Source organism: Argiope bruennichi, chromosome X2 (genome assembly GCF_947563725.1).
Source record: "Argiope bruennichi chromosome X2, qqArgBrue1.1, whole genome shotgun sequence".
Lineage (NCBI taxonomy): Eukaryota > Metazoa > Arthropoda > Arachnida > Araneae > Araneidae > Argiope > Argiope bruennichi.
Genome location: NC_079163.1, coordinates 57,811,644 through 57,824,865, shown reverse-complemented (window position 1 = coordinate 57,824,865; position 13,222 = coordinate 57,811,644). Strand labels below are relative to the sequence as shown.

At 30.0% G+C, this 13,222-nt stretch overlaps 1 protein-coding gene across 6 annotated transcripts in view; it reads left to right on the top strand.

Moving 5' to 3' along the window:
- Positions 1-13,222, top strand: part of LOC129960164 (uncharacterized) — a 155,795-nt gene that overhangs the window by 98,357 nt on the left and 44,216 nt on the right. For 4 of the 6 annotated variants that reach the window (XM_056073360.1, XM_056073357.1, XM_056073356.1 and 1 more), the window contains one exon: positions 460-597. The exons of the other annotated variants lie outside the window; for them this stretch is intronic. The gene's annotated coding sequence lies outside the window, so the exon portion shown is untranslated. The remainder of the gene's footprint in view (positions 1-459; positions 598-13,222) is intronic. 6 annotated transcript variants of the gene reach the window in all.

The window sequence follows — 13,222 nt, the reverse complement described above, 5'->3', positions numbered from 1 at the left end:
GTTATTAGCAGTTCTCGTTACAGTTCAAAGAAAATTAGTTTTAATTGCATATGAGATGTAAACATGAAGGAAAAAGTCTGCAGCAAAAAAAAGTTTTTTCTTATTTTTCGTCGAGGCATTGCATTAAAGTTTCGACCAGATAAAATGGTATGCTTCTCCTGAAAATATATTTAAGTAAGTACCGCTATATATGATATAACAGTGAATTATCAAAATACGAAGCATTTCTTGAGCGATAAAATTGTGCTTGTAAAATTTCTAAGATGTGATGCTTTGGAAAGTCTAGATGATTTATTTAAAATATATACGATGAGACAATTTTAAATGGAATTTTCTTATTTATTTGCATTGTTTAAGAAAATATTTCGTAGATTTGCATGTAATTTTTCTTAAATTTATTTTCAAATCTATGCGTAACTTTATAAATTTAAATACATTTAAACATTTATGTAATTATAGGTGCAATGCTATTCAGCCCCTGAAGGGCCTTATCCGTGAAGAGAAACCAGACCCTTTTCCCTCTAAGGTCGAGGGAGAAATTGTGTCATAAACACACCTGTTGGCGACTTGGCTCCCAAACGGGACAGCAAAATACAGGTAACCATTGAAGACCTAAATTCGTCGACCGCGTTTCTCTTACGTTTGTCTTAGTGGTTCCTTTCGTTAAGATAATAGGTCATCTTGTTTTTTACGGAAAAAAAAATTGCTTCAATTGATTTGAATTATGTGGAATCTTCCTTAGATGAGACTACCGGATCCAAAAATTTTCCCTCCGCCATTTCTTTATCTTTGATTGATTAGTTCAAAGAATTAATAAATTTACCGTACATTTCCATTGTGAATTATGTTCGAAGCCTAAGCAAATTTCAAATAAGTTATTCTGAAATCTTGTGAACATTTATTTAAACATTCTTTAATCTGCCGGTTTCTTTATATGTACAGTGAACTAGAATAACTTTCAAGAAGCATTTAACAACAAATAATTTTTGTATTGATATTATGGAAAGCACAAATGCAGAAAAAAATGTATATGAAGACAAGAATAAATTTTTTTTCTGTTAACTGTTTTTTTCTCAGTGAAATAATATTTTCATCAACAGTAATATCTGTTCGGCAGCGTCAGGGGATTTCTTTCAAAGATGCCTAATATTTCTCTCAAAACTTCAGCCTCGCCGAATATTCGAGCGTCGACGTCCTCAAATGAATTTTTCCCAAAAATGCTAGCCATGCATTCCAAATTTGTTTTGCTACTGGCAGAAACCATTTTGGTCAGTAATTGTAAGATTAGCAGTGAAGAATTATGCTATTAGAAAGTAATTTCCTAATTTTCATTTCTATTTCTTACGTTTACGTCCATATATTCCTACATGAAAATATCATTATTATAGGATACTCTAAAACCCTTTAGTTGTGCCCATTAATTCTGATTCACTCTGTCAAATAGTTCTAAATAACAGCGAAGTTATTCTGTTATTGTTGCAATACATAAACAAACAACTTCAAATTCAGGTTCATTTAATGCACGTTCTTTAATTGTGTAATTAAATTTCGTATGTCTCAGGAAGGGAAAGAAAATTATATAATGGCCTAAGGCAAGTGCAATTAGTTGCGATTCCACTTAAATTCTTTTCCTTTCTTAACAAGAGGGGAAAAAGAGTTGCCATTAAAAAACAGCGTAGAACAAAGCGCAGTTGAATGTTTGATATGCTTAGCTGTGTATTTGATATTTTCTGATGTCACTCAATTTGATTCCACTGCTTATTAGATTCTTAATTTCAATTATTACAGATTTTCTGTAAATATGCTGTGAAACCAATTGTTTTTAATAAGTGATTTTATATTTGTTTTCCTTTTTTAATGATTGATAAACCCATGTGTGGGATAGTAATGAACTGCTGATAGCTACAGTTTTCCCTGCTATATTCAAACAAAAGCACAAATGTCGGGCATTTTTCTCTTAAAGTTCTTCAAGCAGACAATATACTCCTTAAGGTATCTGTCTACGTTTAAAAGGCAGTTTTTTGTTCAAATTCACAATTTTTTTAATTGTTTTATTTTTAAATCCATATATTTGTGTTTCCAAATGTGTGTTTGTTTTAATTCTACGATAAATAGAAACCAATATATGTGATTTTTTTATAAACCACTGTAGCTGAAAACGAAATCGGAAGTTGAATGTTTTCCAACATTTTATCAAATACACGCCTCTGAATTATAATTCATTTTATAATATGCTCTATCAGCAAGCCACGAGTATTCAAATATGTTTTGAGTAGTTTTTATGCCGAAAGGATTGGCAATGACATCTGATTTTGAACATTGTTTATGTTTAAAAAGCATTTTTAGTTCAAGAGAAATGAAAACTTTAAATGAATTTTTTCAAAAACTTTGATTTCGTAAAAATGTTCATATGCAAAACTTGATATCTTAAAAACTTATTAATATATTACCTTGAAATTTTGCATATATGTTACCTTAAGTGTTCTAAAGGCAATGAACAAGGGGTATAACTTGTTCATTGCTTTGTTCAGTAGTTTTTGTTTTAGAACTGCTTAATATAATTTTCAGCAACGAACTATGTGAAATTTTCAATGCAGAAATACTTGATTAGCTGTAATTTTTTTGAAAATACGCATATTTCTTAGATTCTAGTTTATTTCCTTCACCATAGCTGTAAATATGCTGCGTATAAAAATAATTGGAATATGTGTAATAGAATTTTTTATAGAATGTTTTACTTTTTGTTGTAATTTTCACTACTTTTTATCCAAATTGATACATTTTACAGAATCTCAATTGAAATAGAATTTCCTGATCAATATTTTTCATTATTTACAATCACACTGATCCCGAAAACGAACTGAAATAATTCATTAGAAGAATTTTCAAAAATTTGTCTCTGAAGGTAGACAGATACTTTTAGATATATATTTCAAGTACAACTAGAATGTTTTGATTTGCAGAAGATGCCATAATTCCCCTTAATCATGAGTCTAACAGAAAAAAATGGCCAAAAATGTTAGTGGAATTAGAACCCTTATTAATTACAGATTAATTGAATAATATCGTACGGTGAAAAGTGTTATATATATTTTTGTGTGTGTGAGAGAGTGTTGACCTGTCATTTTTCTGTTCGTGTATTCTGTATTTTATGCCAGATAACAAGTAATAAATCACATGCAGATATTCTACTCCATTTTCTCTCCATCGTGCAACCTATACAATTTAAAATATAGTACACTTCCGAGTATCCGGCCTAATGTGGCGGAAGGGCAGACCGGATAACAAAAAAAACTGGATAGGCCGGAGTTCTATGAGTTCATTTCTTTGCCCACTAATACCAGAAGACAAAGTTTTTATACAATAATTCGCTGTTATGATACGTATTTTCTCACTTCTTATTGAGTACTAAGGCCTCCATTTATCTCAAGCCACATTGAATGTGAACACGACCGTGGCCTAGAGAATCATGGAAGCAGTTGATGGTAACGTGTCGCGTTAAAATAGAAGGCTCTGTACTGGAAGTTCATATATGTTTATATACTGCACTGCACGTTTCAAGAATTTTTTAGAGAAAAAATAAATTACAGGATATAAACTGTTCACATTTTAACATAGTTCTCTAATCTCCACATAATCATCTACCCCAAGGACAATTAACGAATACTGTACGTACTGTTCAGCTATAATCAGGAACAGCGGCAACAATTGAGGTCAATTACACATTGACGAAACAATGAACAACGAGCAGAACGCTACTCTTTTCCTGTCACAACTTGTATTTTGCAGACGTCACGTAAAAGGATAGTAGCTAACACCTTCTTCTAATGCCTTGGCAATGTTGACAATGCAACGCTTTGTCTTCATTTAATTACGATAAAGGGAAACTAGGCTGGATAGTATGAAAGCTGGACAGTCGCGAACCGAATACACGGGAGTGTACTGTATTTAAAGAGGGGTCTCATAATGTGCATTGTCTGTAGCAGCAAAATGCCACTGAAGAAATCTAATCTTGAATAGAAATTATTGAGCGCCTCTGAGTTTTTATACCAAACGTATTAATACGCATTTTCTCACTTCTTAGTGAGTACTAAGCCCTCCGTTTATCTCAAGTCATGTAGAATGTGAACGCGGCTGTGGCCCGGTGAATCATAGAAGCAGTTGTCAGTAACGCGTCGAGTTAAAGAACAAGGCTTTGTACTGGTAGCTTATATACTGTACTGCATGTTTCAAGAATTTATTAGAGAAAAAGACAGTTAAAAAGATATAAATTGTTCACACTTTAACAAAAATCCTGTAATGCCATACTTAAACGAAAGAAGCATAAACAAAACATTAAAGTGAATCGAAGGTCTAATCCTTAATAAAATTGTCTCAAACTGATTTTATTTTTCACTGATAAATGATTGCATAGATATGAAAAGGTAACTCTCAGATAAGTCAAAACTTACAGTTTTTTGGCTTTTCAAAAGTCCTTAATCGATGACTGTTTCAGCAACACCTTGCCTTCCTAATGTAATTACGGTAAAAGTAAACTAGGCCGGATAGTCGCGAACAGGATACACGGGAGTGTACTGTAAATGTGAAAAAAGCGAAAATTTAAGATCATTTAATTATTTTGTGCCTTCTTATTAAACGGACTATTGATTTTCAGAGATTTACTCTTTCCCTAAACTATTAGTTTAAACAGAAAATAGTATTTGCTCTACATTGCTCAATATTTTTAAAATTATTTTTCAACAGTAATTGAATAAGATTGAAGAAATGATAAAATATGCAAAACTAATTTTGAAATAAATTATTTGAAGACTTTATTTACTTAAACTTTCTAAGTTAAAATCTTTTCTTATTCAAAACAAAGTGCTGTAATTAAATCCCTTTAAAGAAAAAAAAAATAATATTCATCAATATTGGTTTTAACCTCTTCGTCGTCCGTAACACGTCTAGCGCGTTCCAGTGAAACTTCTACAGGGCGGCCGTAACGCGCTTCAAGCGCTCTTCTACATTTTAAAACTTTTAAACGTTGAAACATTTATAAATGTTTACTTGTTTGAGTTTTTAATTTTGTTTGTTCTAACGCGGCGAAAAACAGAGGACCGCTGAGGAGAAATTTTCGCGGACAGGAGAGGACGGCGATAGGGTTGAAAAGCCAAGCATGTTAGTGATATAAGAATGCTCCACTACTCAGTATTTTAGAATGAAGTTAATATGGACTAAATTAAGATAAAAATTAGGAAATTTACGATTAGAAAAATTACGATTTGTTTTATTCAACAAGTTTATTTTAAGATTTCTTATTTTCTTCACAAGCTTTATTTAAAAAGATATCATAGTAGAATTAATAAGAATTTTGTTATTCAAACGAGGAAACTATCCCCAAAGAATGTGTTTACAATATCGCTTAAATTCCTTGCGAACTTTATATTTTTGTTTCACATTTTAATATGTATTAGCTGCACTGAATAAAATGCTTTCACTGCTTGAATTATTCTGCTATTCTAGATATTCGTAGCACTTTATGCATGGTGTAGAGGATCAAATAAGTTTCAAAGAATTAGATTCTTTATGAAAGTTTAATATTCGTAATGTAAATTAAAATGAGCCCTGTTTTCAATTCTAGCACGTTTTAAACCCGCAGTTTTAGACGTTTTAGAAACATAAATTTCCTTCGTGTAAGCTATATCAAAGTCTGAAAGAAGCGAAAAAGCAATGATTTTAATTAGAGCTAAACTAACATGTTTATAAATTAGGAGTCATGATTTTTATTTGCATTATTGTTATAACAATTGCCGCCATTTTTATTACCGTTGCTATTCTTGGCAATATTGAAGAAAAGCTACTAAAAGAGAACTGCTTTCTCTTTTAGTAGCTAAACACAGTAAACTTTTAGTAGTTAAATTACTTTTTTGAAAAACACAGTAAATATCAAAATAAAAGATGAAAGAGAGAAAGAAAACTCTTTCACCACAAAGGCAAAATAACAACAGCTTCTTTTCTAGGGTTTTTTCTACTATATATATGTAATGATATCTCTAAATCTAAATTAAACCCTAATTAATTTCCTAATTTTTATCTTAATTTAGTCCATATTAACTTCATTCTAAAATGTTCTCTTATTTCCTGATCCAATTCCACCTTTTTTATAAAATTAATGCTACACGACCTTTAAAACTGCTGAAATCGGTAATTCCCACACTCCGAATGAAGAGATGAAAATCTGTCAACCTAAACAAATTTTTATTAAAAGATACCTATTTTCCCTTTACCTAAATCGACACACGCTTGTAAAGAAATCCTTATCAGAATCTCATGGTATATAAATTCGCTCGTACATAAATTAAACTTCCCGGGATGGAATAAAGCGAAGTTTAAAATTCAAAAGTTTTTGTCTTCGAATGCAAAACTGTTCAAAAATATGTGTTTTACGTTATATATATCTCAATTAATATGTTGATAGAATCCTTATTTAGAATTTCAACGTATTAAGACGTGTTACAAGCAAAGATCTTCTTCCATATTTCAGATAAATTTAACATATGTAGCATATGCTTTCTTTTAAATAAATTTTCGAAATCTATGCGCAGAAGTGGGTTAAGGGGGAATTTAAAATTAATCTCCTATCAAATAATTTTCATAAATAAATATTCATTGCATTAAAAAATCTACTAATAAAAGAAACTATAATTCTGGCAAATTTTCTTTCGGAATATGAATGTGAAATTTAAAACTTCATTCTGAAGGACTGAAACATAAAATTTGCGGTGTGAGAAATATTGCAAACTAGCTGGTACCCGGTACGTTACTGTCGCAGAAGAAATAATTTTTAAATATCGTTTCAAATGACAATGAATACATTTAATGAAATTGAATGATATATAAAGGAGAAGTATAAATAATATTTATTATATTTTTTTCATTTTATTATTCAAGTATACTTTCCGGCAGACATTTTTTTGATTTTCCGTCTTCAGCAAAAGCAAATAAATTTCCGGGCTGTCAGCCTCGTGAGCATCAAACATATAACTAGCCATGCGAAAAAAAATGGATTTTCCAGGTTCAAAGCAATAAGTTGGCAAAATTTTATAGCCATCGAATGAACAGTAGGACAGAGCACAAAATACGACCAAACAAAATTTCATTTTTATATATTAGATATAACAATTGTACTATGCCTATAACCTTCCCGCAAATATAAGCAATAAGTTGGCAAATTTTTATCGCCATCGAATGAACAGTAGGACAGAGCACAAAATACGACCAAACAAAAGTTCATTTTTATATATTAGATATAACAATTGTACTATGCCTATAACCTTCCCGCAAATATAAGCAATAAGTTGGCAAATTTTTATCGCCATCGAATGAACAGTAGGACAGAGCACAAAATACGACCAAACAAAAGTTCATTTTTATATATTAGATATAACAATTGTACTATGCCTATAACCTTCCCGCAAATATAAGCAATAAGTTGGCAAATTTTTATCGCCATCGAATGAACAGTAGGACAGAGCACAAAATACGACCAAACAAAAGTTCATTTTTATATATTAGATATAACAATTGTACTATGCCTATAACCTTCCCGCAAATATAAGCAATAAGTTGGCAAATTTTTATCGCCATCGAATGAACAGTAGGACAGAGCACAAAATACGACCAAACAAAAGTTCATTTTTATATATTAGATATAACAATTGTACTATGCCTATAACCTTCCCGCAAATATAAGCAATAAGTTGGCAAATTTTTATCGCCATCGAATGAACAGTAGGACAGAGCATAAAATACGACCAAACAAAAGCTCCTTTTTATAAATTAGATATAACAATTGTACTATGCCTATAACCTTCGCGCAAATATAAGCAATAAGTTGGCAAATTTTTAATGCAATCGGACGAATGGTACGGCAATGCATTATATACGAACAAATAAAAATCCATTTTTATATATTAGATATAATATTTGTACTATGTCCATAATCTTCGTGCAAGTGCAAGCAATAAATTGGCAAAGTTTTGGCTCCAACGTATGAATAGTACGGTAGCGTATAAACTACGAACAAACAAAAATTCATATTTATATATTAGATAAACAAAATGTATACTATAGGACTACAGTTACTTAGAAAATAAATACTAAACATCGATCCATTGGATTAAAAATATCGTAGCGTTTTATAAAAGGATGATATTTTATTCCGATTTTTTTAATGCTTTTTGTTCTGCCACAGAATTTTTCGGGAAGGTAGAACAAGAGAAGTAAATCTCACCCACCCCCTTATTCAATTTGTAATCTCTTTTTGAAACTTATCAGGTTTTTGTTTTGTTTTTTCAACTTGACTAAGTTTTATTTCCTCTTGGTTTGTGTGACTATTTGAATATATCTTTAAAATGTGAATGGAGAACTTGTTTCGTCTCCTACTTTATCGGATCATGTTTAGTTCTTTTGGGGACTAAGAAGTAAGGTTGCCCCGGAAATAGATGCGATTGCAGGATTCGTGAGAAGGTATCGCAAATTCCCAGTTGCGTTCGACCATGTCATTGTTTAGTCGATATCAGAAATTCATATCTAAAAGTAGTTTCCTATAATGCCACTAAATATATTTAAAATTTATCGGTTAATTATATTTAATAAGTGTGTCCTATAAATATTGTTTTGCGACATTTCATTTTCTTCTGATATTTTTGACAATTGGTTCCAAAAAAATTATGCCTTATTTCGCTGTTATGTTTTGAAACTGTTGAAACTGAGTACAATAATGTTTTCTTTAAATGAGTATTGAGTTTAAAACCCTTAGCTAAAAGAAAGCCTATAAATCATTGAAGCATTGATCTTCGAAGTGAATTGTTTCCGAAACTTTTTTCTTCATAAAACTGTTAAATCTGGAGATTTCTGCTCTTTCTTGCTCTAATGCTTTCAGCTACATTGAGCGTAGTGTTTTGGTTAAGCTCAGAGTTCGTATGGGAAATCACTTCTCTAAACATCATTGTTTAAGGAAATTGATGCTTTTCATCGAGTCTGAAACCAATTCTGATTTTTACTTCTGCATTTATCTTGGTTAGACCAAGATCTTTTGTTTCCACAATATCTATAATCCGGTTTTAAGTTTCTTTTATTTTATCGCTATGTGATCATTTTCCTGTCGAGGAAATTATAAAGATTAGAGATAAAATAATTTAGAATGCTGCAATCTGTTTGTCTTAAAATTAGTATCTAACATACCTGTTACAAAAGTTTTGTTTAAACATTTATAAATGCAATTAATTAAAATTTATAAAATTATTAAACGTAGTTACTTAATATATTTGCAATAATTTGCATGTTTCTTTTTTATTGTCTCTGTCTCTTGCTTTCCATCCTTTCTTAAAGATCATTCTGAATATTTGAAATTAAATAAAAATACCATTTTAATGAAATATTTAGTAATAAGTCAAATAATATTGCAATCACAGGGAAAACGAAATTCTGAATGTAAGCTATCAAGGCGCTGTTTCACGTCATGCCGCTAAGATACTGCCAGATTCATAAATTAAAATTTCATTTGATTCGGCTCACTTAGCAAGAGAGTGTGAAATAATTCCAGTTAATAAATTACCAAGAAAAGTATTTAAAATTGCTTCCTTCAATTTGAAAGATATTTTAGTTTTCTGCACAGAATGTACCCTGCGTGAAAAAAGTAGAAGACTGGATTTTTTAAAGAAAAAATAGGAATTTTCCTTTTTAATGAAATTATTTTTATGAGTAACATTCTACAAATTATTTAACAAGAAAATATAGGTATTATTATCAGGAAATTCGAAAATAAAGTATTAATTGCAACAGAAATAGTTTCTACCATTTAAGACTGAAAAAAAAAACATAAAGGACGATAATACAATGAATTAAATACAACAAATATTAGTTAGGAATACTGACGATGGAAAAACTAAATAACTTTTACTACAAAATAAAGTAATATTTAAGATGTAGTTATGATCAAAGACTCTAAAGAATTGAACTAAGAGTTACTTTACTGTTAACTTTTAAAAATTATTTTCAAGCAGATGTAAGTTTTCTACTTTTTCCTAGGTGTACAACCAGACAGACAAATTGTAAATACCAGTAACAATAATATTGACACACAGATGCCTTTTTAATTCAATAAAAGAGAAATGTTTCACATAAATAAAAATATAAAAAATTAAAGATAATATATTGTTGCAAGCAGCTGAAATTGTGCATTATAAAAGGAAGATTCAAATTTCCGTTTTCCCACTGACAGATTGTTTGCGATTTGTTAAGCATAATTATCGTTTCCATTTAGAAACAGATGTTTCGTTTCTTAATTTCTTTCTTTTTCCACTATTTATGAGTATTTGAGTTTCCCCAATTTCCTTATTGATTTCAAATGTTTTACAATCTTAAAGTGTAAATTTTTTTCCTAAATTTCACACAAAAATGATTCATAATCCTATGAAATGCAAATTCTGCAGATTAGAAGTTGTCCATTAAATAAAACAATAATAAAAAATAGAACTAAGAAAATAAAAATGGAGAAAAGATTGATATAAAATAATTATATACTACACATTTTCATACTAGTAGTGATTCTTCAAGTACAATATTCAAAAAAAAAACCTGAGCTTAATAACACAATAATCCATATTTTCAAATTGCAAAAGATCCCTCAAAATACCTCGCGGAGCAGATTTCACTGCAAAATTCGTCTAAAATAGAGATATTCAATATTGCATAATTCGATCAGTTTTAATCTCAGAATAATAATTTTTTTGTTTAAAATTTGAGTTTCAAGAATATTTTACTTTATATAGTTCATTGGACTGGGGGGCTATATAAAAAGTTATATTTCTTAACTCCTTAATCTATACATTTATTGACAGAAACAACATAAAATATAATCTTCCCGTCATTTAAAGCATTTTTAAACTGGAATCATATGTCTATTTTTAATGGAAATGATCTATTAAGCCATGACAAGACTGGACACTTTGTCTATGTGTGTTTTTTGTTATTCGCTAAAATTTTCACTATAAATATTTATTAGGACTGCTTGGGAAGTTTTATTTCTACAAGCATCTGAACGGAGCTTACGGAGCTGGTAAACTTCACCAAGAAATCATGAAACAGCCTTTTCTGAAAGAAATGGAGATTCGTTGGGAACGTTTTCCTCTTTGGGAAAAAAAGAAGGGGATTCTCATTATGTTTTTCGCTATCCACCGAATGGATCCTTTTCTGCACCATCCAAATAAAAGAAAAAAGAAATTTGGACGTCTATGGTACCACCCACCACCAAGCCGAAGGAGGGAAGACAATTACCGGCTCTGGCCAATCCCATTCATGACATATCTTGGTACCAACCAGAACCTCCACGCTCTCAGTCACCTAACATTGTTGACCAACATTAACACCCAAATTACAGGAATAGTTTTTCGTTTGATCCCTAGTAGACTAATTAACTTAAGTAGCGCTTACTTAATTCACCGCCCATCTTGTGGTTTGCTACGCATTGCCAACGCAAGGTATTTGACTGTAATAAAAAACAAAAGAGATGAGACAGCTTCTTATGAAGTTACCTCGCATGCCATAGAGGAAAAGCAGGGGCAAAGTAAATAGATTGAAGATAAAGGAGGAGTAAAACTGAAAGGTCCCATATACCTTTGGATTGGGACAATAGTACCCACTAGAAGAAAGTGAGAGACAGAAGGGTCAAAATTAAATGAAAACTTATTTAAGAAGCTTCTGAAATATTTATCAAAGAGTCTGAGAAGTGAAAAATAATTTTCATTTACCAAGAATTATCTAATGCACTTTTGTTTCTCATGAAAATAAGTTCATGATTCTTGTTAGTCAACTTATTTTTTATAAACTCGAAACAGCATCTTCGACACATTTGTGTGCCTTATAATTAAATTAGTTATCAGTAATAATACAATTGGGCGAAAAACGCTTATAGAAAAATAAAAGCTAATGATATCTGAAATGATCCTGAAATGTCAAATATACCCCGAACAAATGAAAAATATTTTAGTTGATTATCTTTTTACTGAAAATTTAAAAATAAAATATGTTAAAATTTATAAAATGAAATGAAGAGCCTTTCTACATTTTTTCCTAATAATAGTATGATAACCGACTTTGAGAAAAGTTCTGGTTTACCATCATAAAATAAATACAGATACGATTATGTTCTTAAAGAAATGAAGTTTCAATAAATAATATCAATGAAAATTTCAACACAAAGCTTATTTCTTATCTATGTTACCAGATTTCGAATGGTTCTCGAATGCGAACTATAAATGCTTTTATTTCACTTTTATAGCCAAGAATAAGGAATAAAACGAAAAATATATATATATATTTCCTGGGTATTTTTTACTCTGTCGCACTCCTATTCTTTTTTTTTTATTTTTTTTTTTAGATAAATTTTAAATAAGCCTGATATTATTTTGAAAATGTTTTTTCTAAAAAATTTGTATTATGCCAGTATCCAATATCTGCTTTATAAATCCACATTACATCAAGAAATATTTCTTATCTATGGATTAAAAATTCTAGAAAAGATTGATGGATGCACTCTTATGAGAAATAATGAAAGACAACATTTTCATTCAAAATCAAAAAATGTAGAGTAAGTCGGCTGATTTTTTAAAACAATGCAAAATATCTAAATATTGCCAATAGATGTCGCTACGATAACGATTTCTTCTTTCATGCATTAATGAAAATCCAACTAGAGATACGTTACTATAAATTTTTAGTGAAACACTAAGCGTAATATATACATTAAATGCCATTGTACCGCTGCTATTTTACTAGTTCTTACATTTTCATTCATCCAACAGGCCTTTAAAAAAAATTAAGCACCTTATTAACCTCTTCCGGTAAAATGACGAGTAATTCTCTAATAAAATTAAATGGTTATTTCATGCACAATTGCTCATTATTAAATCTTACTGGAAGGGGTTAATTGGTTTTTCTTTCAATTCTGCAAACTCGCATTTAATAATTAGCATTACAGGTTAACAATGTAAAAATTAAACTATGATTTATAAGAATATTATTAATTGATACATTTTAATTCTTTAGTTATTTTAGATTTAATTAACATATAACCGGAGACATTTAAATGCATGATATGTTTTTGATATGTTTATAAAATGCCATTTCCAAACAATTTACAATTTATATTTGCAATTCTTTGAAAAGTTTCAATGAAATG